General features: G+C 47.2%; 1 long non-coding RNA gene across 1 annotated transcript; it reads left to right on the top strand.

Annotated features, from left to right (window-relative positions):
• Window positions 1–63: 63 nt before the first annotated feature.
• LOC121026526 (uncharacterized) lies at window positions 64–6,498 on the top strand. Its single transcript, XR_005788379.1, has 3 exons — window positions 64–258; window positions 2,778–2,945; window positions 6,445–6,498. It is a non-coding gene; the product is annotated as an uncharacterized LOC121026526 (long non-coding RNA).

Here is a 6,498-nt window from a genome sequence, read left to right as displayed (position 1 = left end):
GAGAGAGAGAGAGAGAGAGAGAGAGAGAGAGAGAGATTGTGGCTCATCAGATATTGAAAACTATTGACCAGGGGAAAAAACTACTTTCAGAAAAGAAAAACTAAAGCCACAAGCAGTGATAAATCGAAGACGATGCAGCCAACGTTGGAATCGGGTCAGCTTGGACAACCTGCAGTCACAGGTGCCCTGTCACCTGCGAGCTTCTCTCAGCCTCCTCGGATGCCTCCACCAACCCCGGGCAGCAGTTTCTCAACCCAGGTACCGTCTTGCTCTTCCCCGTACTTGTTCCTCTCCCTACAACATAGCACAGGAATCATCAGGACCTGGAAAGAGCTTCTCAGTAATTCCCCTACTCTGTAAAATTCATTACACAACAATGACAGTCACCACAGCTGCTGTCTCTCTGCTATGACAATGACATATGCACACAGCTCAGGATAATGCTATTTTTGCCAAGCATACTGGCTTGGAAGTGACACTTTCAAAGTCCCCATCGGCCTACACAGATGACTCCTTAAACAAATGACTCTCATGAGATTTTCTACTCCCATGAGCAACGTTCTCCTGCCCTGAATCCTCCTTGGAGCCCAAGGACCACGGAGGCTCATCGGCTCCCTCAGACTCTTGCACATAAACACACATGTAGTGAATTCCTCCCTGGGGTCCAGCCACCTGTACAGGAAGAAAACGGGTGTCTGATTGTTCAGTCTTTTCTTCGTTAGGTGAGCACAAAAATGTTGCTCTGATTCATCATGGGGTCTCCCAATGATTTTCTCTACCATGTGGGATCCGTTCAACTTTTACCTGAAACCAGGCGTAGACCGGTTTTGCTCTTGATTCCGACAGCTACGTCTCTTCTAAAGCAAACAGCTCAGGACATCATGTTTCTACAACAGGACAGGGTGATGAAGGAAATGAAATCAATTATTATTTTCTCATATTATCCAGTCAAAAAGAATATTTTCAGCATCTAGGGGTGCCTCAGTGATACAACCGATAGAACATCCAACTCCTGATCTCTGCTCAGGTCATGACCTCATGCTTTTGAAATCAAGCCCTACATTGGGCTCTGGGCTGAGAGTGAAGAGTCGACTTGAGGTTCATTCTCTCCCCATCTCTGCTCCCATACCCTACACGTTCCCTCTCTCTCTCCCCCCCCCCCCTTTCTTTGCATTCTCACTCCCTTGCACTTAAAATGAAGAAATAAACTTGAAAAAATATTTTCAGCATCTAAATCCTACTGCTATCATAGAAGCTTTCAGTGTCACTGACTTTGGGGGAATATTAAGTTAAGGTTGTCTTGGGACAAATTGCTACCTGTGGCAGAAGCGAATAGAGAATCTACTTTAGGGAAGTATTTCCCATGCCATCAGGAGAGACCCACATTACAACAGAGACATCTACAGATCAGAGCAGACCAAAATCTCTAAATAGATCATGAAAAAGCGGTGACAATGCCGACATGGCTGTGTATTGCGCAAGTAGTGTGTTGGACCCCAGAATCTGGTGCTCTGTGTCCGTGATCTCATCTCATCTTTATAACAGCATTCATTATTTATCACTCAGGGCCATTGTTGTTGGCCCTGTTGTTAAGGCCATTTCGCCTCTGGGAGAACTGAGGTTCCTAGAGGCTAAACACGTTCTGCGAAGGTCACACAGACAGTGAGCGTCAGAGCGTGAACACGTGAGCGCTTCACGGGCACAAACCGAATCCACGTAGCTGTGCGGATGTTACAATATTTTTTTAATGCCTCTAACCAGAGTCATGGGTGGACTTGTTTCCACAGCCAGGCTCTGTCCTCCTGCAAAAGAGGCATGAGGTGTGGGGGTTGGTCCGACAGTGTTCTAATCAGGAAGCCGCCTGCCAGAGGCAGGTATTCCAGAAGCTCTCTCATCTACAACTTTATCCACAAGTGACACTTGATGAACTGGTCAAATGGATGCTAAAAGTGACAAGAATGGTGGCACGGGCATATCGGATGCAGGATGGTCCAAATGGGCTTTCGTTAGTAAAAGGACAGGTAGTCAAGACAAACGAGTTTACAGACTCTTTCTGCAATACCTTAAACGATCATAAAAGTCCAAGTCCTGGGAAAGCCTGAGGGAAATCCTCATTGGGTTTGTCTGTCCCTGAGATCTCTGAGGGATTTGGTGGCCTGGTGCACAAACCTGGCTCTGGAACAATGAACAGGGGGAATCTCACTGGCATGGAAAACAAATCATTCACAGGGTTTCCTGAGCTGAAGGACAGGAGATAGGAACGAATTTGCTTATTTGCGCAAGCACAAGGCAGTGAAAAACTTGGCTAATGAAACATCCCGAAGTTCAGCCAAGTAGTTCTGAGACTCATTTCCATTGGAGCCAGGTAGGGTTTTACCAGGCCATGATCCACATGTCGTCTTGAGGAGCTTGACATAGGGCCCTTGGAAGCAGAGGTGGAACTAGAATTGCCTAGCATTCCAAAGAAAGTTCAATCATCTGTGTGGTTAAAATTTGCAGAGGGATGTTTGTACCCTAGTTGGGGTCCAAGCCAGAGAGCAGAAGGAGGTATCCTATATGTGCTAGTATTCCAGAGTGAAGATCCTGGGGTGTGTGTGTGTGTGTGTGTGTGCACGTGCGAGAGAGAGACAGAGACAGAGAGAGAGACAAACAGAGAGTTGAAGGGGAGAGGAGAGTGAGAAGGAGAGTAGGAAAGTGAGAGAGAGAGAGAGAGAGAGGGAGAGATTGTGGCTCATCAGATATTGAAAACTATTGACCAGGGGAAAAACTACTTTCAGAAAAAGAAAACGCAAAACACAAATACTGCAAAATCTGAGATGATGCAGCCAACGCTGGAATGGGGTCAGCTTGGACAACCTTCCGTCACAGGTGCCCTGTCACCTGCGAGCTTCTCTCAGCCTCCTCAGATGCCTCCACCAACTCCGGGCTGCAGTTTCTCGACCAAGGTACCATCTTGCTCTTCCCTGTACTTGTTCCTCTCTCTACAACATAGCACAGGAATCACCAGGACCTATAAAGAGCTTCTCCGTACTATGTACACTATGTATAATTTCCTTAGATAACAATAATCGCTCATTAGCTTATCAAATACAGGTAGTGAGATTTCAGTGTAGTAGAGATCCTCTGCTATTTGAAGGTATGCATTTTGAAACAATTCCGAATCTCAAGTGGGTTACCAACTTGGTGCAAGAGTAGGGGTAGGGGGTGGCCGGACCATTAACGATGAACATGGGAGGGTGTTTATACCCTGCATTCCTGTCTCCTTTTGTCCCTTTCCCCTTGGCTTATTGACCATACATCTGGATTCATTTCCAGCATTCGGGGCTCCCTCCCACGTCACGTGTGTAAACATAAGCTATCTCGATGGTTTGGAATTCATGACGCTTGTCTTTTCACTGGCCCAGATACACCCACCTTCGGACCCCAGCCTGACTCCCTTCACCCCGGCAAGTCCTCACTGATGTGCCCCCAACAACACATCACATCTTCCCACTGCTGGCTGTCACGGGTCCTTTGATTTTTTTCCAGCATTTATCACCACTCTAATGAGTGTAAGTTCTCCTTTTATGGGACCATGACCTCAGATTATAGGGGAAGACCAGGCGAGGTGGAGAAGTGAGTGCACACGTGTGTATCCCCTCCCTCCCAGCGGACCTCTGTCCCACCCTGACATGACCACGGTGGCTGCCTACACTCGGGAGATATAATGTCCATTCTGTGGCAAATGCCACAGGAATACCCACCTGAGGAATGAGCCAGGCAACACTTGAATCACTATTCTCTAATGTAGTTTGTCACCCAAGCCCCAAGCTGCCCTCTGACCCAGGCTGTACCCCGGCCCCAACACACACATAGCACTTGAGGACAAACGCCCTAAAGACATCTTTCTCAAGTTGTGTCTTGTGGATCCTACTGTTGTCAGCACCAAAACTCATCATCCCTACCCAGGGTCCCCAGGATTTATGCATGGGATGGAGCTGGCTACCTGTGCCTATTGGATCTCAGGCCCAGACGGCCGCGGATGTGTCCTTCTCCAGTCACTGAAAACTCAGCCGCTGTGTCTCTGCTAGCACAATGACATATGTGCACATCTCAAGATAACTCTGCTTTGACCCTGCATCCTGGCTTGGAAGTGACAGTTTCTCAGTCCCCACCTGCTTATATATGGGACACAGCCATTTCTATTCTGGGAGAATCCTCACACTGCCCTTAAACGTCTTAGAGAACAGGGACCCCGGGAAGGCTCATCTGCCGACTCAGCCTCTTCCCATAAACGCACCATGCAGTCGGTTGTTCCACGGGGTCCAGCCACCTGCACAGGAAGCCTGCAAAAAATGGGTCCACCATCCATCTGTGTCTCATTAGATGAGCAGGAAAGCCTTGCCTGATTCATCACAGGGTCTCCCACCGATTTTCTTCAGGTGTGGGTTCTGTTCCTTTTGTTTCCCCAAAACCAGATGCAGACAAATATTACCTTTGATTCCTGTGTTTCCAGAAGCAAACAGCTGACAACATCATGTTTCAAGAACTAGACAGGGTGAATACGTGAAAAATCTGGAGAGGGAAAAAAAAATCAATTATTATTTTTTCATATTATTCAGTCAAAAATAATATATTCAGCATCTAGGGTTGCCTCAGTGGCTCAATCGGTAGAACATCCAACTCCTGATCTCTGCTCAGGTCATGACCTCACAATTTCTGAGATCAAGCCCTGCACTGGACTCTGGGCTGAGAGTGAACAGTCAACTTGATTTCACTCTCTCCCCATCTCTCTGCCCCCCCTACCCCACACATTCTCTCTCTCTCTCTCTCTCTCTCTCTCTTCTCTCTCTCTGTTTGCATTCTGATTCTCTTGCACTTAAAATGAAGAAATAAACTTGAAACAACATTTTCAGCATCTAAATCCTACTGCTATGACAGAAGCTTTCAGTGTCACTGATTTTGAGGGAATATCAAGATAAGGTTGTCTTGGGATAAATTGCTACCTGTGGCAGAAGCAAATAGAGGCTACTTTAGGGAACTATTTCCCACGCCATCAGGAGGGACCCACATACAACATGAGGCCTCTGTAGATCAGAGCCGACCAAAATCTCTAAGTAGATCGTGAAATAGCAGTGACAAGGCCGACATGGCTGTGTATTGCCCACATAGTGTGTTGGACCCCGGACCTGTGTGCTCTGTGTCCGTGATCTCATGTCATCTTTATAACAGCATTCGTTATTTATCACTTAGGGTGCTGTTGCTAGGGCCATTTCGCTTCTGAGAAAACTGAGGTTCCTAGAGGTTAAACACATTCTGCAAAGGTCACACAGACAGTGAGTGTCAGAGCGTGAACACGTGAGCTCTTCATGGGCACAAACCGAATCCACGTAGCTGTGCGGATGTTACAATATTTTTTTAATGCCTCTAATGTGTGAATAACCGGAGTCATGGGTGGACTTGTTTCCACAGCCCAGGCTCTGTCCTCCTGCAAAAGAGGAATGAGGTGTGGGGGTTGGTCTGACGGTGTTCTAATCAGGAAGCTGCCTGCCAGAGGCAGGTATTCCAGAAGCTCCCTCATCTACAACTTTATCCACAAGTGACACTTGATGAACTGGTCAAATGGATGCTAAAAGTGACAAGAATGGTGGCACGGGCATATCGGATGCAGGATGGTCCAAATGGGCTTTCGTTAGTAAAAGGACAGGTAGTCAAGACAAACGAGTTTACAGACTCCTTCTGCATTTCTTTAAACGATCATAAAAGTCCAGGTCCTGGGAAAGCCTGAGGGAAATCCTCATTGGCTTTGTCTGTCCCTGAGATCCCTGAGGGATTTGGTGGCCTGCTGCAGAATCCGGCCTCTGGAATGATGAACGGGGGGAATCTCACTGCCATGGAAAACAAAGCATTCACAGGGTTTCCTGAGCTGAAGGACAGGAGATAGGAACGAATTTGCTTATTTGCCGAAGCACAAGGCAGTGAAAAACTTGGCTAATGAAACATCCCGAAGTTCAGCCAAGTAGTTGTGAGACTGGTTTCCATTGGAGCCTGGTAGGGTTATCTACCAGGCCACGATCCACGTGTCATCTTGAGGAGCTTGACATAGGGCCCTTGGAAGCAGAAAGAACTAGAATTGCCTAGCATTCCAATGAAAGTTCAAACATCTGTGTGGTTGAAATTTGCAGAGGGATGTTTGTATCCTGGTTGGGGTCCACGACAGAGAGCAGAAGGAGGTATCCTATATGTGCTAGCTTTTCAGAGTGAAGAACGTGGGGTGTGTTTGTGTGTGTGTGAGTGTGCGAGGGAGAGAGAGACACACAGACAGAGAGGAGGAAGGGGAGAGGAGAGTGAGCAGGAAAGTGGGAAAGTGAGAGAGAGAGAGAGAGAGAGAGAGAGAGAGAGAGAGAGAGATTGTGGCTCATCAGATATTGAAAACTATTGACCAGGGGAAAAAACTACTTTCAGAAAAGAAAAACTAAAGCCACAAGCAGTGATAAATCGAAGACGATGCAGCCAACG

Source organism: Herpailurus yagouaroundi, unplaced genomic scaffold, assembly GCF_014898765.1.
Source record: "Herpailurus yagouaroundi ecotype Mexico unplaced genomic scaffold, PumYag 124683, whole genome shotgun sequence".
In the NCBI taxonomy this organism is placed as follows: domain Eukaryota; kingdom Metazoa; phylum Chordata; class Mammalia; order Carnivora; family Felidae; genus Herpailurus; species Herpailurus yagouaroundi.
Note: the sequence above shows the minus strand (reverse complement) of the source record. Positions and strands in the feature narration are given on the sequence as shown.